The sequence below is a fragment of the Canis lupus genome, chromosome 29 (genome assembly GCF_048164855.1).
Source record: "Canis lupus baileyi chromosome 29, mCanLup2.hap1, whole genome shotgun sequence".
NCBI classification, from domain to species: Eukaryota; Metazoa; Chordata; class Mammalia; order Carnivora; family Canidae; genus Canis; species Canis lupus.
In genome coordinates, this window is record NC_132866.1 from 12,630,236 (window position 1) to 12,653,260 (window position 23,025).

The 23,025-nt window shown below is 47.1% G+C and overlaps 2 long non-coding RNA genes across 2 annotated transcripts; one reads left to right on the forward strand and one right to left on the reverse strand.

The window, feature by feature from the left end:
- The first annotated feature begins 141 nt into the window (after positions 1-141).
- Positions 142-8,082, forward strand: LOC140620796 (uncharacterized). Its single transcript, XR_012020498.1, has 5 exons — positions 142-340; positions 4,278-4,409; positions 5,269-5,477; positions 6,313-6,392; positions 7,897-8,082. It is a non-coding gene; the product is annotated as an uncharacterized lncRNA (long non-coding RNA).
- On the reverse strand, positions 6,751-18,062 carry LOC140620797 (uncharacterized). Its single transcript, XR_012020500.1, has 3 exons — positions 17,413-18,062; positions 7,942-11,901; positions 6,751-7,505 (listed from the first exon to the last, which is right to left on the reverse strand). It is a non-coding gene; the product is annotated as an uncharacterized lncRNA (long non-coding RNA).
- Positions 18,063-23,025: the final 4,963 nt, after the last annotated feature.

Below are 23,025 nucleotides of genomic sequence, written 5' to 3' on the forward strand. Positions count from 1 at the left end.
AGGTGAGCTCACTTGGAGGCTGAACATCTTGCCCTCCGGTCTTACCCAGAAGGGGTCAGACCCACTGAGGATGGAACCTCAGGATAAAGAGAAGTGATGGCAACACCTAAGAAAATGTAATGTTCTTCTCCGTCCTTTCCAGGGGCGTTGGAGGGCCTGAGGCATTATTCCCCTGGGTCCTGTTGGAAGGGCTGGTGCCAGGCATCGATCCAATGGTGACCTTCCGAGACAACTTCTCCGTCTTTCATCCCTCTTGGACGTTCATCGCTGAGGACTACCAACGTACCAAGCAAACCAGAAGGGAAAGGTGCAACTGCAGATGCCGGCCTCCTGTCTCCAGGTTTGATTTCTACGTGAGTCTCCGCTGGGTGGGAGTAGACACGGCCACGGCCTCTGGAAGGCCCATCACATTATTATTATTTTAAGCCACGCTTCTTTGAAACTCCAGTAAGCTTTGCTTTCTCAGCCCTACAAATATCGTGGCCGGTTTAAGGTATGATGTCTGCATCATGCCCAATTACGCCATACAAGACAGATCACACTACATTAGCCAGGATTATGTTGCCTCTTGATCTTATCAGCTTTGTTTCCTAAACTACAAAAAGATCAGACACAGTGCTGGTTAGCAGTTTGGCTTAGACAATCTCCGCAGCCATCCATCACTGTCACTGGTTAGCAGGAGGCATTAGGCACAAAGCTCGGGGACAGGATGCAGCTGACGTGCTCTTCCCAAGCCAACTCTCTAATTTCACATTTAAACCAGCTCTTCGCACGCTTGCCCTTTCTTCCTACCGAAGCTTTCTTGTTCCTTCATAAGAGGAAATCTATACCCTTGGCCTTCCGAAATCTAATGCAGAACGTTGCGCAGCTCCATTGTGCGTTTGCTTGTTTTTAAATTCTTAACAACCGTAGACGAGACACAGAGCAAATGCATAAGGTTAAAATAGTCCTGAGCTAAAAAGAGGGTAGTAAGTCAGGAGCCTGAGAGAGAAGAGGCTAATTCATAGATTCAATCTGACCAACCCCATCTTCTGGATAAACCCTGGGCTCGCAATGAGAACTCTCTGCAGAAACTCTCTGCAGCCAGGCTCCCAACTGGGGTTTAGCATCTTTTTTTTTTTTTTTTCAAAAAGCATCTTCTTTTTCTTCGAACTTGGGATTATTCCCAACTTGTCCCTTTCTGCTTTAAAGTCTGGCTCGCTTATTTATTTATTTATTTATTTATTTATTTATTTATTTATTTATTTATTTTATATTTATTTATTTATTCATTCATTCATTCATTCATTTATATTTATTTATTTATTTTTAAAGTCTGACTCTCTTAAATACCCGCCCCCTCAAAGTTAGCTAGGACGTCTGGATTCGGATCCACTCTGAATCAGAGCAGAGAACTCCCATCCACTCCCCCCAGTTAAGCATGCATCATGGACAGCCTCATCCGGAGATATGAAACAGCATGAGATTTGAAAACAGAATCCATTACCCTATTCGCAGTCAAAACCTGATAGGATCAAGTACTCACAGGTCTCGCAGTAGAAATATCTACGTGTCAAGTAGTAAACTTGATAATAGTTAAGAAATACATTTAATGCAGCAGGAGAGAATGCCAAACCTGAAGATTAACATTTCTGTTCCATAATTACGGGTTCAAGGAGTTCAGCCTCTTATCACTTTAGAGGGAGTATAGAAAGTAGGAGTGATCCTCTTTAATTTGTAATTATTTAACTGAAATGTGAGGTCCGGCGGCCCTATTCTTACCCTTCTGGGCCGGCAGACATTGGTATGCAGAATCCATGCGAAAGGCACAGTACACTATCAGAGGGAGACATGTTTGATTATTCTTTAAAACCAACTAAGAGAAGTTAATCTCATTGAACTTCTTTTTATTCAACAAAAGAGTTGGATGTTTCCAAGTCTAATGTGACTATAATGTTCATTAAATGGACGTCTTTACACCTTTAAATGGATTAACGGTACATCTTCACAGTCTAATTATTATACATGTCATTCAAAAAAATCACAGATCTAATTCAGGAGATGATAAAGGCCTTTCTTTTACAACTATGGAAAAGACAGTGCAGTAAATGGATGTGATTTTTATCTGTGCCACTTTTTTTTTTTAAAGGGCACATGTTGCTCCTGGGAGGTGGGAGGGAAGCACGGCCCTGAATGTGCTGGTTTTTCTGCCCTGGTAATTTTCTTGTAGAGATTTAGGGGCTGCCCGGGCCGCCGCCTGCCCCTTCCGGACTTGCTGTGCCAGGTACCTTAGCGACTCCTCCCAGCCGGGCCTGCTCAGCTAATGACTTCCGTCTGTCCGAGACAGTTCTTACTCAGATAAGCCATGAATTATGGGCGGCCCCCTTTTAGTCTTAGGCCTTTGGGGCTTCTTGCAGCTCCTTTACCCAGACCTTTCTTGAAAGCAAGGGAAATGCTCTCACCATGCTCCTAGAAACAGCAGCCCAGTCAACAGGCACACTTTTGCTATTATATCTTTGGGCCTGTGCTTGTCTCCTTTTTTATGGGGGGTGGGAGTGGGGAAGACGTTAAACCTGCTGTACTCTGGCAGTTAGTTGGTGTCCTAAGGAGGTCACAGGCCTTGCTTGGCTCAGGTGAGTACAGAATGTTCCAGAAGTTATCAGAAATGGGCAAGGACTTTTCTTTCCTTGGGGGGCGGGGGGGGGGGGCGGGGATCTACCGGGGAGGGTCCTGGAAATCCACAGGCTTTTTTTGGCTTAAAGCTGAAGAATGACAGATTTGTCTTCCTTTATCCATTTCCTCAATATTTATTGGGAGATGATTATCCATCAGCCATGGAGCGTGGCGTCTCACATGCAACAACAGACTTGAGCAGATCCAAGTCTTATTCTCAGGGTGCATTTAGCCTAAGAGACATTAACACATAATTTTGTAAATCGAGGAAGTCTCCAAGTTTTCCATAAGAGAGGGTTTAGAGTTGGCAATGGGGCTAGAAGGTGATCCTGGAGCTCTTGCTTGGAGCTTCTGCTTGCTTGGCAAACCCTAGCACTATTTGTATTTACATTGTATCTAACATGGAGTTGTTTGGGAAAAGTGGGCAGAGCTGTGGGGGAAGAAATGAGGCACCTAGCTTTCCCCTGGGGTCAGCTTCCTTAGAGCCTGTCAACTACCTCCCTGCTCCCAGTCCTGGCTCCTTCAAGGTAGCCTGGGAGGGGGAAGGGGGCCCAGGTAGGATCACAGGTGGGAATGTGAAGTGTGTCTTGGGAGCATCCTCATGGCAGAGTGGAAGAAACTACACTGTGTCAGGTACTGTCGGGTGGGGAGGCCTGCGCTGCCACTTCCAGAGACAGGAATGACAGCAAGTTACCCTCTTGAAGCCTGAATTTCCTTATAAACTTATAAACAGGGATAACTGTATCCATCTTACAATGTTCTTGTGGGCAATTAGAACAATAAATGTATGAAGGGTCTAGTACAGTGCCTGGCACACAGTAGGTGTTCAGTAAACAGTGGTTCCCGTGTCCTTCCCTCTCAGCTGCCTTTGCATCCTCCTCCCCCTGCTCCCTTGCCCCATGTCCAATTATTAATCCTAATTAATCAATTAATCTTAGTTGGGTCTTACTTCCTAAACAAAGTGTAGCAGCTCAAAGCCTATCCATATATAGAGGTCTTTGCCTTTTGAAAAGAAAATTCTAGGGACGCCTGGGTGGCTCAGCAGTTGACCGTCTGCCTTCAGCTCAGGGTGTGATCCTGGGGTCTTGGGATTGAGTCCTACATCGGGTTCCCTGCATGGATCCTGCTTCTCCCTCTGCTTCTCTCTCTCTCTCTCTCTCTCTCTCTCTCTCTGTGTCTTGTGAATAAATAAATAAAATATTAAAAGAAAAAAAAGAAAATTCTAAAGCATTCAAAATCCCCAGGAGCAGTGGAGCAATATCCAATGGGGTTGGTGTCTGGGTACATGGACACTCTGTTGGCTTGGGTAGAACCACATGACCATAGATTCTCACCCCGAGAGGCCCCATTTCAGGCTCTGTGGTCTCATGGCCTGTACCTAAGAATTCCATCTTGGGGCTGTCCCCTGTGTGACTTGCTCTAGATTGTGAGTGAGGCTGGTGTGGCTCAGGCTTAGCATGTACTGTCCCCAGGCCTGAGCTCAGACATGGCACTCCTGCCCCCATCTCTGCTTGCCCTTTGTTCTCCTTTGTGTCTGGCATTCCATAGGATTTGACAGCAATGGGCGAGGATACTCTTAGAGATGCCTGTGCTGAGACAGAAAACTCTTTCACAAATCATTTCAGATCCATGCTGTACCAACATCAATTATTAGAATTAATTGCTCCCTAAAACATAAGAAATTGCACTGCGAAGAGCCAACAGCAGTGGGGAAACTGTGAGCCTCCTCTTCTCATCTTCTGAAGACGCACGAGCAGGTACCTTGACAGAACAAACATCAGCCCTTCGTTGTGTGTAGGTACCGTGTCCTTGTTTCCAGGCTAATAAATACTGAATGAGTAAATAATTTTGTTTTCTCTTTGCGTTATAAAGATTCAGTTGTATTTGGCCAAGTAACTTCAGGGAATATCATTAAATACTTTTCAAATACTGCTTTCTCTAAGACGTATTTTGTTCTTGGAAAATGTCTACATATCAATCTAGAATGCAGAGATGGAAGGAAGTGATGTGTGAACCCGACTCTCTGCAAGAGGCTCCACGAAACTGAGTCTGTCCACTCCCAGGAGAGTAATCAGCAGTGGGTGGCACCTAAGCACCCAAGCTCGCTCGTTCATTCACTCGCTCATTTGTCTTCCCATTAATTCCAAATGGGCTGGGGATTCGATGGCATACAATGAAATATCAAATTACAAGAGTTAAAATCTTACCCAAACAAATACATTTTATAAATGATAAAAAGCCAGAAAATAATTTATTTATAAAAACCTGACTTCAGGATATTTAAAAATAGAATTCTAATATTTTATTGTATATGTATAGAGTGTATATATGAATATCATATTTATAGCCTGAATATGTAATTACATATATATAAATAATACACATATTATGTATGAGATGATAGTAACTCCAAAGGTCTATACTCATTAGCCAGCAAACATATATTATTACTTCAAGATTTTTCTCTACCAGACCATTTGGTGATGATTCTATTTTTGTTCTAGATTTATTCAATCTGTGAGATAAGAAAAGTTAAAAACCTCATTGTATTTTATGTTAATTTTGTCCTAGGCTTATCAGGTAATAGAAAACATGCTTTGATTTGTACTTTTTCAGAGACCTGACACCAGCTTCAATGCTTGGGAGGGAAAGGATCTTTGTTCAGGAAGTTACTTACTGGACAATTAACATGTGGAAACTATACCAAACAGTATGTGAAAATGCTAAGTTCATGTTGAATTTCCAAAGGGTGGAGGCTCATTCTTACAAGACTGTGACAACTCTTGGTGATGGAATAAATGGGATCATTATATTTCAGTCTCCAGGTAATTATCAAAAATGAAGCTTGGTGAATTCTTTCCTAATGGGGCCACCTGTCACCCTTCAGTCTTTGTATATAATGGCATTTTGTTTCTGAAGACCTGGGCCCCAGTTTAGCTCTTCCAAATGTTAGGGACCATGTCCTGACTCTCCCCTTGTCTTACTATGATGAATAGATACATTTTCAGCTGGTTATCCACCCTCCACCCAACATGTGATTCCGAGTGTCCAGAGTGCTTATGGCAGGTATGTAAGGCTATAGCAAAGCCAGGTGTTCCACCATCATTGTTTGCTCATTGGCAGACTGATTGCTGAGACATCCGTGTGGGGGTAGGGGTGGGGGGGTATTGGATGGTGATTTACTCACCACAGCCACACACACACCCCTTCCCTAACCCCTCCCCGTCACCTGCTGCCAGCTGCTCTGGGCTTGTGGTGGCTGCAGCAGGCTGTTGCAGAAACTCAGGGCAGGTGGGAGGCTGTGGTCAGGGCACTGGGCCTTCTGGCGCCTTGCTTAGGGCCTCAGCCAGAATGCCCACTCCTCATCTTTTGTACTGACAGCCTGGCTACTTGTGCTCAAGGCTTTTCCTCTGAGGCTGGACAGAGAATGCAACTTGGCTTTGAGGTCACTTGCATGACCCACGGGCTCTTAGGCGTACAGCTGTCTGTGGATCTCTGGTCGACGATTCAAGACTTATCTCTACCAGGGCATTCTGTGACAGCCCTATTGTCACCATGGATCTGTTTGATCTGTCAGGAAGAGCTAAACCACCTCCTCATATGTTGTGTTAATCTTGTCCGAGGCTTATCAGGAAATCGAAAACATGCTTTGATTTGCAGTGATGCAGAGACCTTTGCATAGCACATTACCTCCTGGACAATTTCCATGTGGAAACTATACCAAACAGTATGTGAAAATGGTAAGTTCACATTGAATTTCCAAAGGGCAGAGGCTCACCCTTCTCTTTCTCACAGGAGCTGGCATTGTTTGTAACATCATAACAGCTTCAAATGGCCCATTCTTCTAGAACACGGTGGCCTCCATGTGGTGTGGCCCGTGCACTGTCATTCCTGGGGATCCCCCTTCCATAGGCAGAGGTGTGTGGGCAGAGGACCAGGCAGGTCCACGTATGTGTGGATTTGGGTTTTTTTGTATAAATACAGTATAGTCCTGTCCATGTATTTTCTGTTCCTTAGGACTTCATAATGTTTTCTTTCCCTTGGTTTACTTTATTGTAAGACTACAGTATAAAATACAGACACAAAATACATGTTACTATTTATGTTATTTGTAAAGCCTTCAGTCAACAGTTGGCCATGGTAGTTACGTCTTTGGGGAAGCTAAAGCTATATACGTGGATTTTCGACTGTGTGGATGGCAGGGTCAGTGCCCCCAAACACCACATTATCTAAGAGTCAACTGTACTTTCATTAGGTCACGCCTTGTGTTTAGTTGTCTCAAACAAGGGGAAATAACCTCGAGAGTCTTTTACATTGGAGAGATGATGCTTTCTCATTTGAATGAGAAGTACCTCTCTGAGCTTGGGAGTGAGGGTACAAAATACCATTCGAGTCCGGGGGTTGGCAATTGGAAGGCCTGGACCATCCAAACGCTTTCCTTACCTCGAGAATTACAGCCCTATAGGTCTGTATGGGTCAGGAACCGCAACACTATGGGGAAATATAATTTCACGCTAATTAGGATTTTTCACAACCCACTTCCTGATGCAAACTGTAATCAGTAATCCAAAGTGTTCACTCCTACCACAGGGAGATCGTCAGTACTTTCCTCTATCACCCAAAGACTTCCCTGCCGCAAGCTGAATGCAGAGCCAGTGAGCGCCAAATTGACATTTTCATCTAGTTAAGTCTCAAATTCTCTTGCAAGTGATGGTTCTTCAGAAACATCTTCAAGTTTCCCTTCCTCTCCCCCAGCTGGACGAGGCACAGCCACGCCAGCCCCCTTGTGGCGAAACTGCCACGTCCTCCTTCAGCAGGTGGTGTGACTTTGACCACAGCCCCCAAGTTGACACCTGTTGAAATAATATTGGAACCACATTTGTAACTAATCGCAACCAAGATGTCAACTCAATTAATCTGACAATAGGACAGCCCAGGAGACTCTGTTCAGGCCCAGGCTCATGCTTCCAGTCAAGTCCAGGCTTGTTGTCTATTATCTAACAAGCCCAGGACAAAATTAACACTAAATACAAGGTAATTTAATTAACTCCTCCTATCCCAGCAGGCAGGTCCCAGCACCCCGGGTGCCCCAGGCTTTCCAGCAAGCAGAAGAGTGTTGTACCCCCAGCGAGTAAACACTTAGGTCGTGCTTTCATTATTTTAAGTGGGTGATTTGCAACTAAGGATCTCCCTGAAATTCCTTAGAGCACTAAAGCAAAAGCACCGTCTTTTCTCATCCTTCAGGACATGGCAATAAATTGTATGAAAATCATTCACAGGAAAACTTACCTTGTAAAAGTCAGGATTCTTCAAGGAATACGTGTGCTTCCTGGAGAGAGGAGACAAAGAGTCAGAGACAGAGCTGAAGATGCTGGTTTAAAAGGAACAACAAGAAGACAGTCTGAAAGGTTCAAAAAAAAAAAAAATAAGGAAGCCATAATAAATATAAGAAAAAACACAGTTTGCAAAATTGTTTTATTATCGAGGTCTTCCTTAGGCAACACAAAGGCTTCTTTTAGTTCCTAATTTCAACAAAGCTGACCCTTGCCTTCCTCATCCCCAGTGAACTGCACAACCATCTGTTCAATCATTCTTCCCATTTTCCTGCTCTCCAGTATTAAGCCAACACAAAGGATGTGAAGCAACAGGTTATGAGCATTATGAACGCAAATGATGGCTCTTCAGTCTGTAAAGGTGAATGAGCCAAGTTGAAAAGGCTGATGGGAGCAATGAGGCATCTGATGGCTGTCAACGTTAGCAAGCTGAGCCCATGACTTGTAGGCAGATCGCCACTGGAGGTCGTCGGGGAGAACGTGGGCTTTTCACGGATGGCCGTGGAGTGGAGGACAGTTCGCTGGAAATCAGGCCTGAGTTCTCACCTGGGCCTCCTGGTGACTGGTGACAGCCCATGAGGAAGGCTGGCTGGGGCAGTGTTGTGTGGCTTTTCTCCACGTGAAGCCAATTAGATTAGGCACCAAAGCAATGAGGAGTTTGATGCGCATATTCAAATGTAGATGAGAAAAGGTATCTGGGTCAGGAATACCAGGTCAATAAAAGCCTGCAGATCTCATTAAAAGGTACATCAGCAGGAGGAACCGAAATCATTAAATATGTTAATTTGCAGCGAGGAAATGAAAACTTTGGGAGAAGCCAGTAGCTGACGGGAGCCCCAGCCACCCTGGGTTTTCATCATGGCTCCATGCGTCCGTCCTCTGCTTAGGCAACCGGGGGTCAGTTTCCTGGTCTCCTCTGTCAGGGAGTTGGAGGGCATGATCTAAATAAAGTTCACCTTGATGCCATTTACTTGGTAACTCAGGATCCTGGACACATTAAGCAGATGCTTCCCAGCCAGGGCTGCACATTAAAATTACCTAGGGACCTTTAAAATATCTCAATGCCCAGGCCTGTCCCAGACCAATTCAATCAACATCTCTGGGGTAATCCAGGAATCAGTATTTGTTAAAGATCTCCAGGGGATTCCACTGTGGGGTTAAGACCCAACCACCAAAATCACATTCCTTCTAATAAATAGGAACTAGAGACCCCTAAGCAACTCCCACCTCCCCAACTCCACCATCTTTGAGAAGGGATCAAACCAGTCCCTCAACTTCATGTCTCACTTTCCATTTCCTGGCAAATGGCTCAGGAAAAATTGGAATCTGGTGACAGATCATGGGTAGAGCTAACAATAAGTTCTAGGGTCCCTAAAGCTGCCCCTTGGCTTTCTGATGGACAGAGCTGGAGAAAGCAGCATGGGCCACCCCAGCAGGTGAATAAGGTGTGGGCTGACGGAACATATAGAGCTACCAGACTTTACTTCTCAGACTGGGGGGTCCCCAGCATGGGCTGTTCTTACTAGCCTCATGTCTTTTGCAAAACCACTCTCATGGTATGTACATTGCCCTTGACTTCTGTCCAGGAGGAAGAGAAGATGGTGGCCCATGAAAAAAACACTCGCTATGGAAAGTGGGTTAAAGTGAGCTACTCTTTTAGGCAAAGTGTACCATATTGAATAGTGTTCATATTCTTCCAGGAACCTAAGACTCTGACCTTATTTGGAAGTAGTGTTAATACAAAGGTCGTTAGTTAAGATGAGGTCATATAGGAGTAGGGTGGACCCAGTGTAACAAGTGTCCTTATAAGAAGGGGTGCTGAGAGACGCATGGGGATAAAGCACATGTATTAGCCCTCCAGGCCTGCCATAGCAAAATGTCGTGGCCTGCAGGCTGAAACAACAAAAATTTGTTTTCTCACATTTCTGGAAGCTGAAAGTTCAAGGTCAAGATGTTGGCAGATTTAGCTTCTTAGGCCTCTTGTCTTGGCTGCCTTCTTGCCATGCTCTCATATGGTTGTCTTTGCCTGGTGTCTTGGGGTCCTAATCTCCTTTCTCCAGGCATATTGGATCATGGCCCCATTTTTACCTGATTGCCTTTTGACAGGCTCCTATCTCCAAGTATAATCACATTTTGAGGTCCTAGGGGATAGGGCTTCAACATGTGAGTTTTGGTGGGGACATAACACAGCCCATAACTCCATGTGACAACAGAGGCAGAGATTAGAGTGATGTGTCTCGAAAGCAAGGAACTCTAAGGATTGCCACAAACCACCAGAAGCTGGGAATGGGCAAGGGAGGATCCTCACGTAGAGCATTCAAAGGGAGCAGGGACCTGCTGACATGTTGATTTTGGACTTTCAGTCTCTGGAACTGGGAGAGAATAAATTTCTGTTGTTTCAATACCCCCTGCCCCAGTTTGTGATGATTTGTTACAGCAGCCCCCCAAAACATAGACTGCTTGTCTTATGCTTTTTTCTCTGAGTTTCTGTAACATGATTTGAATGTCTAGGCACAGTGACAAGTCGTGCCCTCTAGGTAAGCTTGTGCTATCACTGTAGGTCACAGCTCAGGGCACCAGGAGAGCCCTGGGGGTGGACTCCTCACCTGTTGCTGGGCCACTGTCACTGCCACACTCTCCACACTTCCCAGAGCGGAGCCTGGGGAAGGCTAGGCACAGGTGGGAGAGGTGCAGGGTGGACCTGGGGGGAGGGTGAGGAGCGATGCCTCTTATCAGTTCTCACTGTTTCCTGAGGGGTTGTCCCCTGAACACAGTCCTGGCTGCAAATCACCCAAGCTCTGCCTGGGATCCGCCTTCACCCTGGGCCTAGGGCCACTGTAATGAAGATCTGTTGCGTCTTTGTTGTCCTCCCAGCATCTAGCCCAACCCAAGCTCCTGTGTGAGAAGTGACCACTGTCCCCAAGGCCCTGTGTAGACAGAAAGCACTCAGGCCAGGCTGCAGCAGGACTGCAAAGTGACAGGTCAGCACGTGCACCCACATTATCCAGCAGGGTAGTTTACAGGAGATCGGTGTGCTTCCCCCACCCCTGCCCCAACCTCCTATAGCAGAATCCAACTGACCAGCTTCGGATGACATAGCCATGCGAGTCACTGAGGAGGGTACGTGGGCTCACAGAGACCACACAGGGAAAAGTGTCTTAAGAAGGAACTTGGGGGCAGCCCGTGTGGCTCAGCGGTTTAGCGCGGCCTTCTGCCCAGGGTGTGATCCTGGAGACCGGGGATCAAGTCCCACACTGGGCTCCCTGCATGGAGCCTGCTTCTCTCTCTACCTGTGTCTCTGCCTCTCTCTCTCTCTCTCTGTGTCTCTCATGAATAAATAAATAAAATCTTAAAAAAAAAAAAAGAAAGAAAGAACTTGAGCTGCTAACCACTGAGTGTGGTGACAATCCCCAGATGCTTCGGTCTCTCCAGTGGGTCTTTCAAAGAGCTGAAGGCTGTGCCCACGGGCCTCTGGTTTTCTAAAATACCAGGGCTGGTGTGCCGTGGACCAGCTGCCCATCATCTGCTGAATGAACAAGTGAATGAAGGTGCTTAGACGGGGAGCGAAGGTGCAGAAAGGCAGCTCCCGTGAGGCATTTTGCACAGAGGACGTCAGCAGCCCTGGACTCTGCTCCGGCTGCCTCCAGCCACTGTGGGGCTTTGGAGCTGTCGCCTCCCCTCTGAGTCTCATGAAAGGAGGGAATTAGGATGCAGGCCCTGCCCTAGTCTAGGGCTTGGTCACTTTTCTTTACCCAGTGAAGGTAGCAGGGGTATGCTTTTCTTCTCTTGCTTGCTGTAGGCTTCTGACCTTGCAGATGAGCCCACATGTGTACATTAGGCCCTTGAAGCCTCTTTGCAAGGAAGTGCAGCCCTGTGGGGGAGACCAGGCCATCCCAGCATTCACTCCTCCAGGTATCTGCGAATAAAGAGAAAATAGACGGTTGTACAGAACCCAGGGCCTGGGGCCTGGGCTTAAGAATGATTTGTAGGGATGCCTGGGTGACTCAGTGGTTGAGCATCTGCCTTCATCTCAGGTCGTGATCCCAGGGTCCTGGGATGGAGCCCTGCATCAGGCTCCCCACAGGGAACCTGCTTCTCCCTCTGCCTGTGTCTCTGCCTCCCTCCCTGTGTCTCTCATGAATTAAAAAAAAAAAAAAAAAAGAGAGAGAGAATGATTTGGAAACGTAGGAGGAAGGGAGAGAGGGCCCGGAGGAGCGGAGGGGTCCCAGAGTGGAGAGCTATCCCAATTAGATCCACCGCAGGCCGCCTTTATCCCTGGCAGGAAGCACCCCAGCAACGGATGAGTGACAAGAAGCCGCTGAGAGGTGCTCACTTTTTCAAAGGCAAAATGCAATTTGTAAACAATCAACATCTTAACAAGCTATAAACAAGCAGTCCCGACTTCCAGCAGATTGACTGATGCTTGAGGGACTAAAATTCACAATGTTTTTCCAAACCAACTTCTTTCATTTGTGGCCTGGTATTCATTAGGACAACAGGTCCCCACGGGGACCACTTCCCCTCGACTTCTGACCTAATGATGTGGGGCTGGGGTCCAGGCATCTTGCCGACGTGGGTGTGGGCCCAGCGTCGTTCAATCTGGTCTCCTTCCCTTCCTCACCACGCCGGCCCTGAAACGCGTAGGATAGGAGATGTTTGTTTTGTTTTAAAATTCTAGTGTTTCAAAAATCACCCATCGTTTATCACTCATCTTAGATGAGCAATTGTAGGTCGATGCGGGCTGGATGCGTTCCTCCCACCCCCTCCCGCCCTCCCCTCGCCCGCCCTCCCCTCAGCTCCCCCCACCCCCCTCCGGGGAAATCAAGAAAAACAAGATCCTACTTGTCCAGGCCCTCCGAGACTCCTCAGAATTGCTGGAATCGTCACAATAAGTGGTAGTAATAGAACCATATACAGGACTGTAAATACAAACGGCTCGGTGGAGTGGCAAAAAATAATGAAGTAATTAGGTGAGCTATTATCAGCACCTGTGACTGATTGGTACACGCGCATTTCTGGCTTTATTATATTATTATTTGTCAGGGACAATAAGCAGATTTGGAGGTTGCGTCACTTCTGGCCCCGCACCCGGCTGGCCTCTCCCAAGGGCCCCCCGCTCACCGCTCACCCCAAGGTGCGAAGCCAGGGTTGGGGAGACGTGGGTGCAGCTCGTGCAAACCCACGGTGGGGAAACGAGAGTCCTGCTTCCCAGCCCATTAGGGGTAATGCCACCTTAATGAGCCATTGATGTGACGCCTACCAGGTGCTATTTATATTTAGCGCACCATTTCTGGGCTAAGCGTGGGTCCTGGGCAGACAGACAGACCCCAACCCGCTTGTGAGACAGCCGGGGGATGGAGACTTTCCAGACAGCTCGCTGCTGCCTCGAAATGGAAGTGGCCGTTCAAATGCTCCACCTGTCATCTTGGACCATCCTGGTTGGGACTTCTGCACAGAAGTGCCCACTTGCCAGTAATAATAATAATTCGGTGATGATAGAGTTGACACAGTCTTAATGCGCACCAGGCCCTTTCTAAGCATTGACCACATGTTCATTTACTTAGTCCCCATAGCAACCCAGAGAGATACTGTTATCTATCTCCCTTCTTTTACAGATGGGGAAACTGAGGCACAAGGACGTTGGAGAGACTCACCCAAGGTCACAGAACCAAGACTCCAAGCCGGGGAGTTTGGTGGCAAAGTACACACTCTTCCTTTTTTTTTTTTTTAAAGATTTTATTTATTTATTTATTTGAGAGCGAGAACATGAGCAGGGGCAGAGGCAGAGGGAGAGGAGGAAGCAGGTTCCCCGCTGAGCAGGGAGCCCATCGCGGGGCTCGATCCCAGCACCCTGGGATCATGACCTGAGCTGAAGGCAGATGCTTAACTGACTGAGCCACCCAGGTGCCCCAAAGTACACACTCCCAATCCTCTGTCCACTGCTCTTGCTCAGAGGATCCCTTACAGGGCTATGGACCAAGGGATGCCCACCAGCATGTCTGGCGGAGAGAGGGGAAAAAGTGGGAGAAGGGTCCTGCCAAATGCCAAGGCAAGAAAGCAGCTTCTCACAGACTTGCCAACAGACTTGGGTCACCGGCTTCCGTTAGCAGGGGACGGTAGACTTCCAGGTACAACGGTCGTGTGCGGCAAGGCACGGAGCACACTTCCCATCATGAGCTAGAGAAACGTGTGACGGTTGCAGGATACAGCCCTTCTCTGGGAGCCACAGATGCACTCAGGCTTCTCCCGGGCTTCCTGCCACCCAGAACCTCTTGGAGTCCACAAATTTGACTAGCTTGTTATCTTAAGGATTTAGTTTTTAAGTCAGTTGAGTTTGTTGGATTAAGCCAGGTGATTCTGTTTGGCAAGTTTTGCTCCAGTGGGGGGTGGAGTCGTTTGCCCCCACCCGGTGCCACCCAACTGCCATTCAGAAGGAAGTTGAGCGGAGGATCTTGCTGGGTGACCTCAGGCGGGTTACCCAACCTCCTTGGACCTCAGTTTTCTGATCTGTAAAATGAGAATAATGATCCCACCTTCCCCATAGTCTGACTGTGGGGATTAAATGAGTTGACAGATGTTAATCACTGATGACTATTATCCCATGAAAAGGCAGACTGACCGTGGAGCTAAGGAATCTGAAGCTTTGGCCTCCTTGTCTTGCACGTTTTCTCCCACACGGCACTATATTTTGTATTCATCATTATGTCTATTTTTCTTAAAGAGGGTCCCAGACTAGATCCACTCTGTGGTTATCTAAGAAAGGAAGCGTTTGGTTTGGAAAGCAGCTACAGTCCTGCCTAGCCCCAAAATGTGAAGTGTCTAGGTCTTGCCCATGAAAATATGCGTGAAGGGCCCTCCTTTGTGGACAGGGACATAAATTTCTTTCTACGAAGACAGGAGGCTGTAGAGGATGGTAGATGCTAGGCTCGTTATAAAGGGACCAACTCGACTCCCTTTGCCAGGGACTGTACCAGTTTTCATGCCTAAATTTAGCACCAAGTCCCAGAAGCCCCCTTGGGGCTGGGCACATCGGGACGGTTGGTCAGGTTGCTTGTTGAGCACAGAAGCATATCGCTGACATTCGCCACAGAGCTTCCGGGCAGCTGCATGTCTGGCGCCAGGCAGGTTCCCGGTAATTATTTGCTGAGGACAAGGTGTGGCAACCACCCATCGGGCCCGACGGGCTGGAGGAGGAAGAGCGCGTGGTGACCTAGGATGGGCAGGTGGATTTCATGGAAATACAGCGTGAAAACCAAGCCTGTGGTGGTGAAGTTGGGTCAGGAAAGTACCACTCTCGGGGGAGAGGCTTCTGGAATGTGGCATGTGCCCAGACCTCGATGGTTTCTGTTTACTTCTGTGTACCTGCTGACAAACAGCAGTTCTCCTGTTTAAAATCTCCACCTTGTTGGTGTTCTGGGCTCTGAATCAATGCCCGCGTCCAGGCCGAACCCTGACTACGAGCTGCATGTGGCCGGGGGTAAACGGTGCCCCTGGCTTTGGGCACACGGGCTGCTCAGGCCCCGGTTGCACACGCTGTGCAGAGTCTTCCAATTACCCGAGGACTTCGAGATCAAAGAGCCCAACTGCGCTTCACAATGGAAGAGGAGGTCTTAATTTTACTTTGTGCTACACCCTCCAGCCAGACCGTGCAAAATGATGCATCGCACTGAGCCCTGCACCTTCCTGAAATCGTCTCCGTCTATCCCAGCAACAGCTCCATAAAGTGGATGGGAGAGTTTTTTGTTTGTTTGTTTGTTTGTTTGTTTGTTTGTTTGTTTTGAGAGTCAGGTATTTTAAAGAACAGTATGATTCTCACTGGACTGCTCAGGACATCATGGCAATGCCAGATGCTTTACCCGCCGGCTCCTACCTCGCCACGGGTAGAGAATTTTCAAATTCTTATTTATTTTTATTCTCAGGTATACTTAGAGGTGTACTGTTGGCGGGTGAGGAAAATTGTGTGCATCAGCCCTTGGCTGAGCTGTGGCACAAACACAGGAGACTCGATGGAAAACAGGGAAGCCGGCAACACACCAAAGGCTGGAATTTTGCAAATTTTATTTTTCTGCTCCCTCGTGATACAGTTAGGATTTATAGGGAGGCACAGCACAGCCAAAAATCCGTCTGATTTGCTTTTAAGTGATAATGTTGGTTAATGGGTAGATATTCCAGAAAATGCAATGACTTTGAACATTTAAGATTAAGGAAAACAGGTTTCGGGGGGAAAATTCTTTGTAGATATCTAAATATGTAGGCAACGAGAGAGACCTAAGCCCAAAGATATGATTTGTGTTTACATATCAGTATTTTTTCTAGTACATCTAGCTTCCAGACAATGGATTTTTTTTTTTAAATTAAGGATAGTGCACTGAATTGATGAAAAATTGCAGAATTTTTTGATTGGTGACTTCATCTGTATAATAATCAGGTCCTTCATGTTGCTACTTGTTCACAGCCTTTTCTAAAAATAGATGATAGATACCTTAAATTGATCACTGTTTCCCTTAGAATAAATAGCCCTTTAACAAAGAAGGGGAAAAATAAACGTTTGAGATGTAGCTTAAGCTTTATCACAATGTAGGGATCAGGATGATGGTTCAAAAGGCAAATGCAAAAATACCTTCTAGGCTGAGCACCGTATTCCAAAAGCATGTATTTATAATGGAAATGGATTTTAACGCGAAGGGGAAATGAGCTTGTAGGATTTTCAATTTTGGAACTAATATGCTAAAATCATTTCTTATTTGATGGTCTTAAAAAGCAGTTCACATTACTTTGAAAGCCGCATTTTCCAAGCAGTGTAAACGCACTACTGTAGAAAACTAGAACGAAGCAAAATTCCTTGGTCTGGGAGATTCCTAAACAATCCATCTTAATTTGAGTTGTTTACTCTCAAATAGCAAATGTTCTTCCAGACATTCCATTGTATCTATACACTGCTTATTTAATGATTTTTTTTGGGGGGGTGGAATTTACACCTCAATGACTTACTGCCTCATTCTGACTTGTCTCGGGGACCTTTAAAGTGGATACCCTGGAAGAAGGACTCAAAGTGTTCACTCCGTTTTGGACTGCTTGACGCTGCAAACCTGGAGACACTTCCTTTCCATCACTAATTTTGGATTTCTTGATTCTTTCACTACAGTAGCCCTAAATTAGAAAGTTGACTATCAGATTGTTGGTAATTGTGAAATGCGACATTGCAACCTGGGGCAAAGCCTCACCATTATGCACACGTGTAAGAATTAGGCTGTCTTATGAATGAGCACCAAAGGCTGGATGCCGTCAGACACCTGCCACAGAATCTCCCCCCTGTGCAAATCCGAAGCGCTAAGCAAGTCGTGGAGGTCACGGTCGGATCCTGGATCTCTGTACACAGGGAAAGTTCCTGTGGGGAAAATGTAGCCGGGAATCTCCTGCTCCTTACCTTGCTTTAGAAACCACATGTGTCGCAGGCAAAGTTTTCTCCAGTTGCTTTCCAGTTTGGCTTATCAGGATCCAGAAAGAAGCAGTTTCCCCGACCAGGTACTTCTTAGCTGTTCCTCAGGACACAGAGGTTTGGGGACATAATGTGGCATGCCCTCTTCGGTGTTCCCTCTCAGTTGAAAGCCTTGAGGATGGACAGATGTACACTGGCGGCGCGACAGGCGGTGCAATTTAGAGCCGACAGGCTTGCTCCCAAGTCCTGTGCCAATGGAACGAGCACAGTTTCATGTGTCGCCACTAGATGGCGGATGACACCCGTTTGTATCAGCCACACTCGGGCTGCCCATCTGTCAATAACTTAGCAAACCTGTCCGAAAACCATTCCTCCAAGACAACTTCACTAGGAGATTATTACGACCACTTCGCCCTTTACAGAGAAATTTAAATGGTTCTGATTTATGCTTTGCAAGTAGAAGAAATCCTCACTGGAAGAGAACATACTGGGAAGTGTTCTGTTGCATTTGCTATGCATCAACCTTAATAAAGGCTGGCACTTCCCGCTGAATTAAGACACAAATGTGAAATGTCAGCGTGTAGCCTACCTGTTTATCTACCAATGCTTCCACGTGCATTTATTAAATGTCTGTTGTATGCAAGATGTTACTTGTGCTTCTAAAAAAAAAATACCGAGAGAACGTTTTATTACCAGAAATCGATTATAAGTATCAGGAAACCATCCGAGGCACTTTGTAAATTCTCTTTCCCCTTACAGCAAAAACACAATCCCCCTTGCCCTAATAAGCCGTAAACTCCTGTAAAGAAAATAAAGTAATAAAATAGACAAGCTGTGCAGCGGGGTCCGTTTTCTCTTTTGCTTCCGTAGTCACCAAGTATAGGAACAAGATACTTCACGGCAGTTTTTTTTTCCTTTCTTTTTTTTTAGTCTGTTTGCTGATGGGCTTTAATAATAACACTGGCTTTATCGCAAAGTGTTTGGGAGGACGTGAGAAGACCCCTTTAAAAGTTAGCTCCACACCTGTGGAGGTAATCCAGGAATCTCTAAGATCCCTTCCACTTTTAAGAAGCAATGATTTAAAAAAAAAAAAATGAGCATCTGAATTCTTTCAAACCCCCTCAAACTAGGTGTGATATTGCTTCTTAGCCAGCCTGTAACCAAAAGAAAAGAACGGTCTCATTTTAGAGTTACAGGCTGTTTGTTTGAACTGAAGAATTAGTTGCATTTCAAAATAAAGACATGCCTAATGAAATGATTAAAACATACAGAGCATTAAATTATAAGCAGATGGGAGTAGGGCGGGGGGAGGTGAGTTTACTAGAGAGCTGAGACCAGTAAAGCTGACAGCTTTGGGTTTTTCTCCACAATACAGAAGAGGATTGTTTAAGCAACAGAAGATAAGAACACAACGCCTGAAAGACAAATCTCTCTCTCTCTCTCTCTTTTTTTTTTTTTTTTTTTTTGTGATAGACAACAACACACAAGAAGAGCCAGAAAGTAAAGTGCATGTGTGTTATAAGTGTTCAAAGAGATGGCCACTGTTAGAGGAAGGTGGGTATTCACAGTGAGGCCTGGAAGAGAAACTGGGAAATCCTCAAGTGTATCAAAGTAGCGAGAGGTCCTAGGAAAACGCAGAGGATCAGACAGGCCCAGAATAAGTCACGGCTCAGGGTTTGGATTCTTCACGAGAGAGTCAGACATCAGCCCGGCTGTGGTCTGGTCCCAGTTATTCCTGAAACGCCTTCTCTCTTCCCTCCTCCCTGAAATTTATCATTTTAAATGCTGCTCTGTGTAGTTAAAAGATACTGGTTTGATGAGATGGAGTTTAGAACAGCTAAAAAAAGAAGTTCAGCGAATCGGAGCTGTTCATAGACTGTGCAAATTGTGTCTGTTAAGTGGCACTTTATGGTTCAGCCGAATCCATGAGAGTTTTATCTTGAATTTCTATCAGGCTGCATTCAGCAGGAACTGGTTCCCTGGAAACGGGCATTAAAAAAAAAAAAAAAAAAAAAAAAAGGAAAATCTGTGTTGTGTCTCTATCTTTCCTGGCTATACAATGGCAGTTTCGACCCATTTGAGCTGCCTTCCCAAACAGTGGCACTGATTGTCTTCGACTGTGGGTTAATGGATGTAGGTCTAGAGATAAAGGAAATAAACCCTCTAAGATTTTGTCGAATTTTTAAAAGGCATCTCACCTTCCTAAGTTGTGTCTCTTCTTTGTCCTGGATGTCTGCGGGGGAGAGGACAGCACTGCTGTGGCCACCGTGGCTTGCACCCGGGGCCGCGGCCCAGCTCAGAGTGAGGGCACAGGGCACTTTCAGAACTGAAATCCGTTCTTGCTTGAATCGCAGAAAGAACACCCTTGAAGAGGAGTGTGGGGCACGCACACACTCTCTCTCTCTCTCTCTCTCTCTCTCTGTCTCCAGGGAGGAATTTGCTGTGCTCACTCTGCTCCAGGTAGGACCCCGGGCCTCCCATCGACACCAGCTGCCCGTGTGGGTCCACCGCCCTTGTGTGCTCAGCAAACCGACCGATTATAGGGGAATCTTGTTTCTCCAGCACCATCTGCTGACACTGAGCACTGCTAGAGCCTAAAGTTGGAGGTGCAAGCTATCGATTTCACTCTGCCTCATGCCTTATTAAAACTCTCTGCGCCACCTCTGCCGGGAGACAATGGCTATGTGTTCAGGAATTGAGGGAGTAGGTCTGCTCCCCAAAGAGTTTGTCCCATTTACTGGGAAGGTTGGGGTTCAGTGGGGTGCCTAGCCCCACCAACCCCATTGACCTGGTTAGGGAGAAGCGACGCCCTTCCCCCTACCCCCTGCCACCACCCCCAGCCACAGTAAGTTCTTACCCTTTTCTCTGGGGATGGCGCTAGAGAAAAGTTTTAAAAGTTCTGTTGAATGTGTCCTATAGTAAGCCTCATCCAGTCCTTGGCAAGGAATGGACCGTAAATGTAGAAAGTTAAAATTTCTCTATAAAAATAGTTAAGAAGTATCTACTGAAATTCTACCTATAGAGATGCACTCTGTGGAACTTGGACATTGTTCCCATTCCTCTATGAGAAAATAACATTCTTGAGGAGATTAACACCTTTTACCTTTATTAGCTCCTGGTCAGTGGAGGGTTAGGCCCCCCACCCCAAAGCTGGGACGGGGGGCGGGGGGCGGGTGGTGAGGATCTGGTCGCCAGCTTAAGTGAGGAAATGAGATGGAACCGACCAATGTGGGGACAAGTATGGGGAGAGCTGTACTCCTGGTGGGGACAGATGCGACATGAGCTGCTTCGTCCCTCTGTGTGCACGGGGCTCTCCAAGGTCCTCCAGGAGCAAAGGATGACAGCACCTCTGCAGCCGGATTGGGAGGACCCCAAGCCCTGATCCGAGGCTCTGGCTCCGTCCATGTGAGCACTTCGGGTTTTGCCCTCGAACAACTCAGTTGAGCGGTCGTCCTCATCCTTGTCCTCCTCCCCCCATCACCATCTTCACCATCACAGCAGTAGTGGAGGCTAACATCTGGAGGCTTACCACAATCGAGGTGCCGTTCCAAGCCCTTGGTGAGCATCATGCCATTTCGGGCTCCCCATCTCCTGGGAAGTAAGAGCCGTGTTCACCCCAAGTCCGGGGAAGAATAGAGCTGGCCCACAATACGACCCGGGGAAGGGCAGTCATAGCCGGCAAATCCGTATGAAGCACTTGCTTGGGAGCCACCCTTCGGAAGAGGGCGGAGGTCCTGAAGGCTGACTCATCACTCATTCACCTTGCACCTGTGCAACGTCCTTGCGGCAAGGTCGGCGGCTGCTCTGCAGGGCTCGTGCACCTGCGTGGCACATTGGGCACAGAAAGGCCGGCTGAGGGGCTCCTGGGTGGCTCAGGTGTTAAGCATCTGCCTTAGCTCAGGTCATGATCCCAGGGTCCTGAGACTGAGCCCCATGTCAGTCTCCCTGCTCAGTGGGGAGGGAGCCTGGTTCTTCCTCTCCCGCTCCCCTTGCTTGTGCTCTCTCTCCTCTCTCTCTGTTGAATGAATAAATAAAATTTCTTTAAAAAAAAAAAAAAGAAAGGCCGGCTGACTCAATTTGCAGGGAATTTGGAGACCTGGGTTGGCCACTCCTTGCCCTGGAGACCTTGCCTTACGACAAGGGGAGGAGTCACAAAGTGATGGACAAGAAGGGAGAGGAGCACAAAATAGGAGCCACAGACATATACCTCCCAGCTTCCAGCAGTGGTTCTGGGCCCTGGGGCACCTGAGGAGGTGGTTAAAGATGCAGATACTTGGGCCCCATCCCCAGAGATGCTGATGTGCTGCGTCTGGAGTGGGCCAGAGAATTTGCATTCTTACTGAATTTGCATTTTTACTGAGTTTCCTGGTGCCTCTGATGCTGAGGCCCACGGACCTCACTGAGAAACAGAGACCTAGAAGAGACAGGTCAGGTCAGAGTGGACTAGGGTTGTGTTGGGAGGGGGAGGGGGTCCTCCCAAAGGAAGGGGAGGCTTTGAGTGGGCCCTGATCTTTATTGCCACTAAGATCATCTATCTCAACTCTTCACCTGATTAAAAACGGGATTGCAACCAATTGAAATGAAGGCCCCATGTTTTCCAAACACATAAAACACAATTCTTTAGGACTGGGTGCCTGGCAAGGGGCAGCAGAGACAAGATGAAGTCACGCCTCCTGCCCTGGGAGCTGATGGTGGGAGAGATGAAACAGGGCTCGGATTAGTTCTGGGGTCCCTGGGGTGCTGTGCAGGGCTCTGACCAGCCTGGAGGAGGCTGGGGGGCCCCTCACTCAGCCTGTCCTCCAGCTGCCTGGTTGGAAACAGCTGAACTTCAAAAGAAGCATGGGGTTTACCCAAGGGCAGCTGTGGATGTGTGGGTGGGTGGGGCACCCAGGGTTGCTGAGCAGAGGGCTGGAGAACAGGAAGGGAGAGAGGGAGAAAGGAGAGAGAGCCAGGCGGAAACGAGCAGCCTCGGGTTTGGGCCTTACTTAGGAAGGAAGCGGGCACACTTGGAAATGCCTTCCACATTTGTGTTTTAATCAATGCTGGATTGTAAAATCATCTTGATAATCCCTTGAATATCAATGCAGGGAAATTGTTTCATGATAATTCCACCTGAAATCCTTTCAGACTTCCAAGGCTTCCACCGAAAACGTCCCGAGGGCCCAAGGCCAGGAACCTGGGGCATCCCCACCACTCCTGGGCCAAGGCTTTTGTGAGTTCTTTTTACTTATTTATTTATATTTTATTTTTTTATAAATTTATTTTTTATTGGTGTTCAATTTGCCAACATATAGAATAACACCCTGTGCTCATCCCATCAAGTGCCCCCCTCAGTGCCCATCACCCAGTCACCCCCACCCCCTGCCCACCTCCCCTTCCACCACCCCTAGTTCGTTTCCCAGAGTTAGGAGTCTTTTTAAGAACGATGCAGCAGCAACCTTAGAGAGAGCTTGGCTTCAGGAGCGCAGAAAACCCCAAACAAACAAAAGAGAGCCGCTCTCCGGATTTGGAAGACAGAAGGGTTCAGAGCCTGACCCGGTGTTCCGTCTTAGGAAGACAACAGGAGGCAGGGCCCCTAGCACTCTCACAATAGGTGAGATG